Below are 13,825 nucleotides of genomic sequence, written 5' to 3'. Positions count from 1 at the left end.
AAAAACTTCATTTTATGGCCTTTTAAAATTGATGTGATCACCATTCAAATAATCTGGCTGCAACAAACAGTATTATATTATATTATATTATATTAGTAGTATTTTATCTATTATTATTATGTATTTATTTTTACATTGTTTTGCAGGCACACAACTCACCCAACAACCAACATGAATCCTACAAGTATGAATAAAATTATAAACAGTATGGAACAGCTAAACAGAATTATTTGAAATATTTCTGTAAGATTCAAAATTATGACATAATAAATGTACATTATGAGTTAAAATTTTGAGTCAGAACTTTTACATACAAAACTTGATCACAAAAGTTTTTTTGCTCGTAAATGTGCTAGAGTAACAAACAGCTTCTTACATTAAAAATAAAATTAGTTTCTAACTAAGAAACTAGTTTCTCCATTTCTGTTTTTGTCTGGCAGCTATGACAGCTTCAAGACCTGTGACAGATGTGTAAGTGTGAACAGTGTGAACATTTTTCAGTCGTTCCTAATAACTGTATAACCAAACTGTTTCATGTCACCATGTTATTTTTAATTGCAGAGCTGAAACCCATCCAGCTCAAACATCAGCCACAAAGACTGTTAATAGTGAAATACACAGCACGGATGAGAAAAACAAGTATTTAAGGCATTTCAATCTGCAGTTGTTTGAAACTATATCTCTAAATTAAAACAAAGCTTTGTTGACTGTGCTATCACGTTTTTCGAGCATCCAAAATGTATGTGATGTGTGACATAGAAACACATCTGGTTCTCATATTTGTCTGTTGATGGTGTGCACTTCTGTTTTATTTTTCAGATGGCACATGGAGCATTTCTGTTTGTCACAGAACTAGAGGAATTTTCTCCACATCGACCTGAAGGATCAAATGATTATAAAAGTGTTGATAATAGGCTTTATATTCTGCATTTGATTTGTTAATTCACCAGACTAGACTTACAGTATCTGTGTTTGGTAAATTACTAATTTGGGCCCGGTTTCCCGATAACGCTCACTCTTAGCGCGTTAAGAAGACCTCGAAAGATACATCTTACCAAAGTTTTTTATGTTCCTAAGTGTGTTCCCCGAAGTGTCCCTTAGGAAGCTCTTACCATGCTGCCTCTTACGTCCGACCTAACAAGAGCGCTGTCCAAAGTTAGGGTGCTGAATTAGTTGGCATCGATTGCTCATGAATCGATTTTCCACTTCACGCGAAGGTGCAATACAGCGTTAAGAAAGACAACACGTTCTATGCAAATGAAACATTCCTCAAATTATTATAGTAACATTTATTTTAACATATTTTAAGTTATCAGTAGAATATAGACTATAAATTTAATTATCAAATGGTCAGTAATATGCCTCTTGTCAGAGGAAGTTGAAGTTTTGCTGGAAGTTGCCACCAGGTCGGAGATCACACCCCTGTGGTCCACTATAACCTGCACGTTTATGGCCGCGTATCCCTTTCTCGATGAGTAGCCTACGCCTGATCAATCACTGATGAATTGGCGATAGGGATGAGTGTGCCAGGATGTAATCCCTGGCATGGCTCAGAAGGGCGTTGGTGACAGTGTGGAAGCGCCTTTACACCGAGGTCTTGATTAGGCCGTAGCCCTCTCCCACGACCTCGATGAATCTCTCTGTAGCAAAAAAAAAAATAAAAATAAAAAAAAAACCTTGGCGCTGGGCTTCAGGGCTTAAAACAAAATTCTGCCGCGTTAGCCTGGCATAAGCGCAGGTCTGAGAAGGTCCAGCAGCTCCATAATGAGTTGTCTTGGGAGGCAATTCTTTTTTTTAATATAGCCACATCAGGCAAAATGTCAGAATGGCTTAAGTTTTGCCGAATAAAAAAAATTACATGGCTCCGTCTTTGATTCAATACAAGGACACGTTGGATCGCTGCTATGGTCACTTACTGGATACAACCATGATTACCCATTTATAGATCTTAGCCATTTAGAGCCAAATTGTTTGCCAGATTTTAATTATCAAAAAATGTATTTCCAATTCGCTTTAATTACATTACGAAAAAGCCTAGGCTAATTACCACCATATTAGTTCTGATACCACATAAAGTCAACTTTATAAATAGGCCTGTATCCATTGTGAACATAATTTATTATGAGTCTTAAAAAATAGCATAAAATCATTGTTGAGCCACAACATTGTCAACATACTATAGTTTGACTTGTACTTCGCTGCGCTGGTTTCTAAAGACTGCTGTACAGTAGCGTCTTGAGCTCAAACAACGCTAAGAGAGAGCTTACGAATGGTCCAGACCAACCTTACGAAAGTGTGACTTACAGAAGATATACTAAGCGTACGAACGTGTCGGGAATCGTGCCATAAGGTTAAGAGAGAGGTTAAGGAATAGGTTAAGAACTACTTAGCGATAAGAACGTTTTGGGGAACCGGGCCTTGTTTGTTTGTTTTTCCAAATGTCACTCTTTTCATCCAAAATCACATTTTTTTTCTAATTCCTAATAAAAAGTTGAGAGTTTTTCTCTCTCTCACGCTCTTTCTCTCTCTCTCTGTCATGATTATTAGAATAGATTCTGCTGAGATTGTCCATTATTATGCACTTTAACTGTGTTATTAAATCAAACTTAAAGGTGCTGTATACCACACTCTCAGAAAAAAGGACAAAAGCTATCACTAGGACAGTTGGCCATCCTTTCAAAAGGTTCCTGCTTGTACTCTGTATACTACTAAAGAATGCACCTGAAGTATTCATAGGCTAACAGAATTGGTACATATAAATACTTTTTAAAAGATCTCGCCCCATTGACAGCTTCTATCCGGTTGAAAAGTGTTATATGCAGATAAAAGGGAAGTCAAGATACTCAAGAACATAACAACTTAAAGATACAGAGGAAGAGAAACACAATGACTGCATTTGCAAAGAATACATTCTACATTTCAATGGGATTTTGGCTCATTTTAGGTGAGAATAGTGCATGTATTACTGTGTTTTTTGTGAGGTTTGGAGGGTTTTTTGTGAGGATATAACAAATTAAGAAGTGACTTATTGTTGGATGTATTGGACTGTGTTTTGTTTAGGTGTTGAATGGTACATTGGTTAGTCAAATGGTACATTAACTGTTCAGACTGGAGGATCTGTCACCATCCCATGTCACTATGATGAGAAATACACACAGCAGAAGAAATAATGGTTCTCAGGAATTGATAGATATAATACATACACAAACACAACAGAGGAGAATCTGTCAGTAATTGATCATCCTGATCAGAGTCTCTTTACTGTGACTATGAGAAACCTGCAGAACAAACACACTGGATATTATTACTGCATTGTGGAGACTGGAGAACAACCACCGATAAATATAATATATGAGTCTTATCTCAAGATTCAATCTGGTAAGACATTTAGCATTTCTTAATCACATATCATTTCAAATTCTTTTCATTTGAAACACTCTCTCATTCCTCCTCTATTATATTATCTCAAATGACTGGTGTGTGTGTGTGTGTGTGAGTGTGTGTGTGTGTGTGTGTGTGTGTGTGTGTGTGTGTGTGTGTGTGTGTGTGTGTGTTCAGCTCCTGATGTGTATCTGATGTGAGCAGCAGTGTATCTGGACATGAAGGTGGTGATATCAGTGTTCAGTGTTTCTACACGTTAGGATATAAGAATAAACTCAAACAGTGGTGCAGATATAAAGATCAGAGCTGTTACACAGTGGGGAGGACTAACACATCCCAGAATTCATCAGTCCAGATCAGTGATGATGGGAGAAGATCCTTCACTGTGCTGATGACTGGACTGAGACTCACTGATTCTGGCTGGTACTACTGTTCTGCCAACACAGTCTCACTCTCTACTCGTCAAATGTCTGACGCATGGTCAAGTGATCTGGCGTCACTTTTTTGACGCACTGGGTATACCTTTGGCGTTATTTTTCAACGTGCAGGTTAGTCCGATAGACTTCTATAGAACTCAGTAGCGTTTAAATTTGACGTCTTGGTTCAGCACCCCTCAACGACACTGAATAAATAAAAATAAATAATAGGCTACAAAAAAATTATATATGACAGAGATCGTTTTTATCTGGCCCTCCAACTTGTTTTTGAGGTTTAAATATTCTCGCAATCTGATATCAAAGTGATGTCTGTGCCAAAGCTTAGCGCGTTCATCAGTGGTGAGTTTAACAACACTCAACTGCAGGTAAAACAGCACTCAGCGGTGAGTTTGACCAAAGCAACACTCAACTGCAGGGAAAACGGCATAAAAAGGTGAGTTTAACAACGCTCCAAGGCGCGTGCAAGTAAGCAATTTAACCGTTTTCTTACAACCCATTCTCGCTTATCGCTTATTCATAGTTCATCATCTCTATGAAATCACGTTCAAGAAGTCTCATTCAGCACACATCGCGATACTTGCCATCAGTTTCCATGTGCCACAGGGTCGGTGAGTAGATATAATTACGCTCTTTTAATGCCTGTTATAAAATGTATTCTGTCTTTATTAATCAGATTAGCGCCATATTGTTTACTCGCTGTATTATATCAGTCATCCGAGGCTGTCTTTGAGTTTCATTGCGTTTAACTAAATGAACACACCTGCTAACTAGTGTGATTAAACCCTGTCGGTCACGTGACGTGCCATAGACTTTCAATATATTCATTTCATGTCAAAGATGTAAATTTGTAGTAAAATCATGGTAACCACGACATGTACAATAGCAACAAATTAAATTTGAAGTTAAAACCCAGGAACGGGACATTTACCATGTTTTTACCTCAGTAACTGTAGTTCTACTATGGTATATTAATAATCAATACAACAATACAATAATCATCAAACTAACTATGGTTGTACAACTGTAATTGTCGTTTTTGATGTGCTTTTATATTACAGATATCACACATTTACTGTACCATGCTTTTGATACATTTTTATGTAAATCCAAAAAAAGTAAATAAATAAAAGGACACATTTTTCCCTTCCTGCAGTTCATTCATATCAGTTTATATTTTAAATATTTTGCTCACAAAACATTATTAAAATTCTGTTTATAATTCTATTTTATTCTACCCCTCCTCCTTTCTTATTTTTATTATTATGTATTTTTTTTTAGCTGAAAAGATGTAAAGGAAGCAGTCATCCCTGTGGTGTTTGTGGAGAGGTTTTCCTTCAGAAATGGAGAAGACTGAAAGCTGCGGAGGCAGACATTTGCAGCAGTAAGTCTGTGTTGGTTTTACATTTTTATCAAACTGCTGTTATAAATTGCACAGCATTTGTTGTTTCTTAAACTTTTGCACTGTCCAAATACCCACACTTGCCATCTTTGCACTTGACCAATCGATTATTTATGTGACGTATTTCCTAAAGTGTTCGAGTGAGCATGGTGACCACAAGTGTGTGTCGAACTTTTCATCACCTGATGACAGTGGTTCCCAATCCTGATCCTGGAGAACCCAGCACTGCACGGTTTTGGCGTCTCTCTTATCTGACAAACACACTTTTGAGGTCTTGGAGTCTTCACTGATGAGCTGATGAGTTGAATCAGGTGTGTTTGATCAGGGAGACATCTCAAATGTGCTGTGTTGGGCTTCTCCAGGACCAGGATTGGGAGCCACTGCCTTATGGGACACACTTAAGTGTTTACAGATTTTTTTATTTTATTTTTATTATTATTATTAATATTTTACATACATTGTAAAGGTTTCCGTGACCCCTTGTGAGATCTCGACAAAAAGTCTCACAATTTATGCCAAAAAATGATGCATGATGGGATACACTAAGCCTGGTATAGAGCTCCAGAGCGGTATTGGAGATAATGTGGGTTTAGTGTTCATTAAGGGCACTGCGCTTTGGCATTATTAAGACTTGCGCACTACTGATAACAGTCCTGTAAGCTTGTAATAATTTTTTTTAATATATATATGAATATAGCTGTATAATTACACACACACATACGCACAGTAATGTATAAGATGCATGTAATGTAGTAATATTTTTCTTTCTTTCTGTCTTACAGGATTGTTTGCAGATAATGCTGTTCAAGCTCAACAGCTCTTTTAAGAGCCAACCCTCACAAACCTTCCTAAAAACTAAAAGAGCTATTACTGAGTCTCAGCGAATCTTGCCATGATCAGCTCTTCCCGGGTAAATTTGTTTAAAATATTTTTGAATCAACATTTACTCATCAAATGCTCTTGTCTGAATCTTATTTTAAATTAACTTAATTATATGTTTAATGAGCAATATTAATTGCACACAGAGTAAGATTATCTTGTTTTTCAGAAGAGAACACTGTAAAAAATAATTCAGTGGCTTAGTAAATTTCACAAAAATAAAGAGCTATATTAACTTAATAAAATCTTTTGAAATCATTTAAGTGATATTTTGAGTGGGTCAGATTAAAAATAATAATTAAAAATCCAACAAATAATTTCTCTAAAATTTACATATATTATTTAAGTTTATGTAATGAAAATAAATAAGTATTTAACTAACTAATTTTATTTTTAATATACCTTCAATATTTCTGGTGAATTCTAATATAAATATTTGATAATTATTTACTTGTACTGATCTGTTTTAGAAACTAAAATTATTAAGTATTTCCAACCAATTTTCCTAAATAAAGTTCCAGCTTAATAAATGACAGTTTAAATAAATTGAGTAAATTTCGCGGCTAAAGTGATCACGTGTGCAGCTCCGCAGGAAAAAAAAAATCTGCTTTCCTCAGCAGCGACGTCGACTAGCCATACACCTCACAGCTCCTGGTAAGTAACTTTAGTCAGCTAATCCTACTTACGTTTGTAACACTTTATTAAAAAGTTAATAATTATTAAGCATTTTCTAACAATTGTCTTTGTATTTTACGTCATATTCAACAAGTTTCGTAGCTTAATCGAAGTCACCTGAAGGACGGCTTTCCTCAGCAACGGCAAGACCCGCACTCCTCTCATATTGTGGTACGTTATGTAATTGAGCCAGCTAATACTAATTATGTTTGTAATGTTTAATTCAGAAGTTAATTATTAAGGATTTCCTAACAATTGTGTTTGTATTTTACGTTATCTTAAGAAGTTTAACAAGTTTCGCGGCTCAAACAAGAGGCACCTGTCACTGAAGGACTGCTTTTCTCAGCAACGACGTGAACAGCATTACTCGAATTTCCTGTAAGTAACGTAGTCCTTTTATAACTATGTATATTTGCAATAATGTTTTCAAAAGTTGATTAAACATTGACCGTGTGTACGTGTACATAACAGTGTAGTTTTCGAAGTTAGTTAGTGGGGCAGCCATATGTATGTTAGTTTTTTTTTTTTTTTTTTTTTTTTTGGAGTGGGTTAACGTTCGTACTATTTGGATCACCGTTTATTTCAACCGCCATTTGAAAGTCTAACGATAAGTGTACCGTGGTCCAGCAACTATAACTATACATGCCCAATGGAAAACGATTTTGTACAGGTTCCCCTTTGGGGTCAGTGGCTTGTCAAAAGGGAACACATCATTTATGAACTTTCAAATGACAACATTCTTTCTTGTAAAAAGCTGTCACGTTGTTGTAAAACATCATAATTACTACACGAACTCAAGTATGAGCTCTTAAATCACCACTACAAATACGCCATGCAAAAGTATTTAAAATGGCGTGGACATAACATAGACTGGTGCGTTTTAATCAGCTCCCACTATAGGGAGTCGGACAGTTTAAGGCCTGCTCCATTGTAAAATCATTCTAGTGCACTGAAACCTAGATCACATACAATATCGGTCAAAAGTTTGAAAACCGTAAGCTTTTTAATGTAACAAATCCAGACCTGGTGGGTATTGAAGGACAGCGGAGGCTGGGGGAGGGGTACGTTGTTTTAATTGAGTAAACTTACTAAATTTGTTAAGAGTGTGTTTAAATATATTCATTTTGATTTGATATTATTTGTAATATTTTTGTTCCCTGAAACAGATCAGTTTAATTTTCCATCCTTAAATGAATTAATAGAAATTTCACAAATATATTATGTGTATTATAAATAAACAATTTGTTAGTCTAATACTAAATTGTTTTAGTGGAAAAAATAAAATATAACTGTACATTTTAGATAAAATAAACTGTTGTATTTTTAGTCCGTTAATATGTTTACATTTATGCATTTGGCAGACACTTTTATCCAAAGTAACTTACATTGCATTTCAAGGTACACATTTACAATTTAATCAATTTTTGCTAGCGCCGACGCTCTACTGTTTGAGCTACAGGAAAGCCATCTTTTGTATAATCAAGTAAACTATATTCAGAGATTTTATTAAGTTAATAAAGTTAAATATTACTGTAATATTTACTAAGCCACAGAATTATTTAGAGGGTTAAGGTTTGAGTGTGAGGGTTAATGCAATGCATATTTTTTTCAAGTAGTGCAATTAAACAAGCTTTTTTTTTTCAAAACCATTAGTCATTTTACTTGAATATTAAACATGTTTATAAAGAAATTGGTTGAAATAATGCAGACCTCAATAAAAGCCTATAGCATTGATTTACAGCATAGAAGCTCGCAGTTGGTCTCTTTTCATTTTTCTTTTAGGTTTATTGTTAAAAATAAATGTCCCTATGTAGAAAATTAACCTGTCCTCTTGTTAAGAAGAATGCTGTTAATTTTTGCAACTCCTCCCCCTAGTAAACTTTGTTTGAGATTTTACCTATCATATGGTCCAACAGAATGTTTGCTTCTTCAGGTGCTATTTGTTTTGTGTATTTGTCACTTTCTTGTAACATTCAGTTATGAATGTTAGCTCTAACCAGTTATCTTTAAAATTTGCCTGTAGGGTTCAGCTGATCTACCCGTCTTCGTACAAACAGAGTTGGCAGAGGAGGTCATAAAAATCTACATCCTTCGGAACAATAATGGGGCAGTCAGCGATGTAATCTTGGGAATCTCAGCAGAGCCTGCTGCCATCTTTCAGGAGTCACATTGGATTTGAGATCTCCCAAGACCCACAAATACAGGTCCTTCTCCAAAAATTAGCATATTGTGATAGTTCATTATTTTCCATAATGTAATGATAAAAATTTAACTTTCATATATTTTAGATTCATTGCACACCAACTGAAATATTTCAGGTCTTTTATTGTTTAAATACTGATGCTTTTGGCATACAGCTCATGAAAACCATAAATTCCTATCTCAAAAAATTAGCTTATTTCATCTGACCAATAAAAGAAAAGTGTTTTTAATACAAAAAAGTCAACCTTCAAATAATTGTTCAGTTATGCACTCAATGCTTGGTCGTGAATCCTTTTGCAGAAATGACTGCTTCAATGCGGCGTGGCATGGAGGCAATCAGCCTGTGGCGCTGCTTCGATAGCGGCCTTAAGCTCATCCAGAGTGTTTTGTCTTGCGTCTCTTAACTTTCTCTTCACAATATCCCACAGATTCTCTATGGGGTTCAGGTCAGGAGAGTTGGTAGGCCAATTGAGCACAGTAATACCATGGTCAGTAAACCATTTACCAGTGTGAGCAGGTGCCAGGTCGTGCTGAAAAGCGAAATCTTCATCTCCATAAAGCTTTTCAACAGATGGAAACATGAAGTGCTCCAAAATCTCCTGATAACTAGCTGCATTGACCCTGCCCTTGATAAAACACAGTGGACCAACACCAGCAGCTGACATGGCACCCCAGACCATCACTGACTGTGGGTACTTGACACTGGACTTCAGGCATTTTGGCATTTCCTTCTCCCCAGTCTTCCTCCAGACTCTGGCACCTTGATTTCCAAATGACATGCAAAATTAGCTTTCATCCGAAAAAAGTACTTTGGACCACTGAGCAACAGTCCAGTGCTGCTTCTCTGTAGCCCATTTCCTGCACATGCCTGTGCACGGTGGCTCTGGATGTTTCTACTCCAGACTCAGTCCACAATCTTCCTCGGGGTCCGGTCACCTCTTCTCGTTGTGAAGCGTTTTTTGCCACACTTTTTCCTTCCCACAGACTTCCCACTGAGGTGCCTTGATACAGCACTCTGGGAACAGCCTATTCGTTCAGAAACTTCTTTCTGTGTCTTACCCTCTCGCTTGAGGGTGTCAATGATGGCCTTCTGGACAGCAGTCAGGTCGGCAGTCTTACCCATGATTGCGGTTTTGAGTAATGAACCAGGCTGGGAGTTTTTAAGAGCCTCAGGAATCTTTTGCAGGTGTTTAGAGTTAATTAGTTGATTCAGATGATTAGGTTAATAGCTCGTTTAGAGAACCTTTTCATGATATGCTAATTTTTTGAGATAGGAATTTGGGGTTTTCATGAGCTGTATGCCAAAATCATCAGTATTAAAACAATAAAAGACCTGAAATATTTCAGTTGGTGTGCAATGAATCTAGAATATATGAAAGTTACATTTTTATCATTACATTACGGAAAATAATGAACTTGCTAATGAATATGCTAATATTTTGAGAAGGACCCTGTACTCACTTGAGTTATTCCAAAAACTGTTTCTTGAGCTGGATCCACCAAAACTCTGTTAATGTTCAGAGGTTAAAAAATTATCTTCTTGCATAGTAGTGGTTCATGGTCATCCCACAGAATGGGTATTCCTGATGGAAGTGTTTCTGTTATCGGATTAATTCTGTTGAAGACATAGTTCACCCCAAAAGATGATGTTGTCATAATTTACTCTCCCTCAATTTGTCCCAAACCTGTACGAGTTTCTTTCTTCTGTTGAACACAAAAGATATTTTAAGTGAAGTGACGTGACATTCAGCCAAGTATTAAAGAGTGTTGGTTAACGCAATTAAAGGTTGCCATTGACTTTGCATAGTATACTTTTTTTTTTTTTTTTTCCTATCATGGAAGTCAATGGCAACTTTCAACTATCTGTTAACCAACATTCATTAAAATATATTTTGTGTTCAACAGAAGAAAGAAATTCGTACAGATTTGGGACAACCCGGGGGGGGCGAGTACATTATGACAACATCATCTTTTTGGGTGAACTATCCCTTTAATATTGATGTAAGTGTTGCTTTTATATTTTTTTATGGTTTAATGTTGAGTGTGACTGCAAATGGCTGGTATGCACCAGGAACAAAGATGTCATTTCTCTTACGGCTATCATATTTTACATGTAATCTACTTGAATACTAAGATGGATGAAATGTTTCATAAGGTTTAATCATTTCCCTTATGGCTACTTTACAGTTGTTAATTTTTGCAATCTACTGGAATATTAAAATGGATACAATGTTTCAAAGGTTGATTTTAGACTTTGTCTTATGTTTAATTGACAAATAAATTTTCAATAAAAAATGTGTTTCTTTCTTTATTTGGTTTTATTATATTAATTATAAAGGGTAAATGGTGTAAAAAAAAAAGTGAATGCAGCATTTTGATAATTTATAGTCCAATATTAAGTTAAATTCACTTTTACATGTAGTAAACGTAGCACATTTTTTTTGGTAAAATTTCATCCAATATTTCAATTATATCTACTCAATATTTTTTGTTTATTTTACATAGAATTACAGTTGTGGTGTTTTATAATTTTGATTATATCCAATTAATTTTATTTCTCATATAAAGTAATTCAGTTACTCAGATTTACTTAATTTTTTTACTGACAATTACTCAATTTAAACAGTATATTTCATTGATTTCACAGCTTTAAAATTTACTCAATTTTTTTGAGTGTAAAAATGTTTCACCAAAAAAATTGAGTAAATAATGGTTAAACTTTTTACAGTGAAGGAAGACCAAGGAAATGATTTGCTCATGAGGAATGAAGACGGCCATCTTGAGCCCAAACAAAGACAGAAGTCCTCTGGTATGTGTGTGTTATGTGTTACAGCACTTTATGATTTTATCTCACAGGACTGTTCATCTCAGCCGTAATTTATTCTTTCTTTGTTTTTATTCTTAAAAAAAGTGTGACTGGAATATTTTTCAACTTTAAGTAAAATAAACAACTGTTTGTCTTAAATAAAGGAATACAAGTTTTATAAAAGTGGTTTACATTATTTCATTGTTTCATAAATGTTGTATTATAAATTGTGAATTGATAGTTGATTGGTTTGAAGCCAGGCCTTACACTAAAACACATTTGTGAGAGAAGTCAGGAACTTTGAAGATAAATTAGAGAGGGAAAAAAGACACATTTACTTAGGGGTGTGACGGTTAGTATATAACCGTGAGACCGATGGTTATAGTTGAACACCGTCATTAGAACTCTATAACCGCCAAAACCGTGTCACTAAAATATTTTTTACGAACATTTTTTATCAAAAATTATTTTCATTTTTTAGATAGGATCATCAGATGCGCAATATATCGGGAGACATGGTTTTTACCACTTAATGAAGTTTTGTAAATCGTCAGACATGATATTTACCACTTCATTAAATTTTGCTTTGTAGAAAACCTTTCTTAAAAACGAATTTCGTTTTGAACAAATTTTATCTTAATTTTAATAGATGTTTCATCAACCAATGTCATGTATTTTAATAAATAAAAAGCAAATATAGCAGACAATGATAACCGTGACATGGAAGCACCAGCACGCCGCGTTCACTTGCACTGCACTGTGAACTAGAGCACATCTCATTGTAAATGAAACTCCGCGTAGGCCTATGCCTCATACTCTAGCATTAAATATCTTTGCTGCATCCTTTCTAGAACAGACAATGGCTTTTTTTTTTTTTTGCGGCTTGCATCAGCAAAGCATAGACGGCAAAACAATCAGAGGATGGCGGGCGGGTGCGGCTTTGAAATTTGCTCAAAAAACTTTGGCGCGGATGATGAGTTTTGTGACAGATATCCTTAATAAACGGAGGTCTGAAATCTGTGCCCCTTTACCGATCAGAGCGCGCGCTGACACGGAGTTAACCCGCTATCTCCAAGATCAACCAATTGACTCTACGGCAGATCCACTAGCATGGTGGCGAGACAATATGAAACAAAATGAAACACGCTATCCCCCCCCCGACGGTTATGTTATGAACCGTCACATTTGACTCGCGTCATAACCGTCATCACCAATTCTGAAACCGGCACACCCCTACATTTACTGCAACAATAGATGAATTATAGAGGCAAAAAATTCTGTCACATGCTAAGGGGTGTCTCATGAGAAAGTCCTTTGCCTTAATTCTTGCAGAATGAAATTTTTATTGCAGTATTTTAATTTGTACAGATGATCTCATCAGCCAAATGAGGGGTTTTGACCAAGTGATGCTCTTGAAAGGACTGAAAGAAGAGGATTTGGTAAATTGTCTTCAGAGAAAAACCTTCTCTAAAGGTCTTAAAACAGCTTGAAGAATGGTAAGTGTATAATACTACAATTGTCATAGTTGCTCACCCTGCTAAAACCACACAGAACATAAGCTGAGCTCTCTGTCCATTAAACAACTTCTTCTGCATTGTTTGTTTCACTTTGACCAGGTCTGGGATGTTAGGACTGAGAGATCCTCTGGCTGAGAACAAGCTACACCACATCAGTGCTGGATATCAACCACAAACAGTTTCCAGACACGAGAGAAGAAGATCACGATGGGGAGATGAAACCAGTTTAGATGTGATGATGGGAATCATTATTTTCTGGAACAGTATCACATGTCTTATATGTATCACATGATCTGTATCACAGTTGACTGGATGGGACTGTGTGACTTTTAAGGACATTTCATCACTCATCTGTGTGAACTGATTAATTTATGATATTAATGAATTTTTGATCCATTATTATTTTCCTTGAATTGTGTTTGTCATGAAGCTACTTTATCAACTTCATAGTCTATGCTTCAATAAAATTAATATGGTGAATATTGTGTGTTGAAAATTCTTGGTAAATTCATAATTTTACTAGATACTG

The 13,825-nt window shown here is 35.7% G+C and overlaps 1 protein-coding gene and 2 pseudogenes across 1 annotated transcript in view; all 3 read left to right on the top strand.

The window, feature by feature from the left end:
- The window catches only part of LOC127936618 (CMRF35-like molecule 1), a 127,798-nt gene that overhangs the window by 101,076 nt on the left and 12,897 nt on the right, over window positions 1-13,825 (top strand). The gene's annotated exons all lie outside the window — the stretch shown is intronic.
- The window catches only part of LOC127937157 (CMRF35-like molecule 1), a 91,912-nt pseudogene that overhangs the window by 70,375 nt on the left and 7,712 nt on the right, over window positions 1-13,825 (top strand).
- On the top strand, window positions 853-13,769 carry LOC127937261 (polymeric immunoglobulin receptor-like; annotated as a pseudogene).

The sequence above is a fragment of the Carassius gibelio genome, chromosome A2, assembly GCF_023724105.1.
Source record: "Carassius gibelio isolate Cgi1373 ecotype wild population from Czech Republic chromosome A2, carGib1.2-hapl.c, whole genome shotgun sequence".
In the NCBI taxonomy this organism is placed as follows: Eukaryota; Metazoa; Chordata; class Actinopteri; order Cypriniformes; family Cyprinidae; genus Carassius; species Carassius gibelio.
The sequence above is the reverse complement of the archived record's forward strand: the minus strand, read 5'-3'. Positions and strand labels throughout refer to the sequence as shown.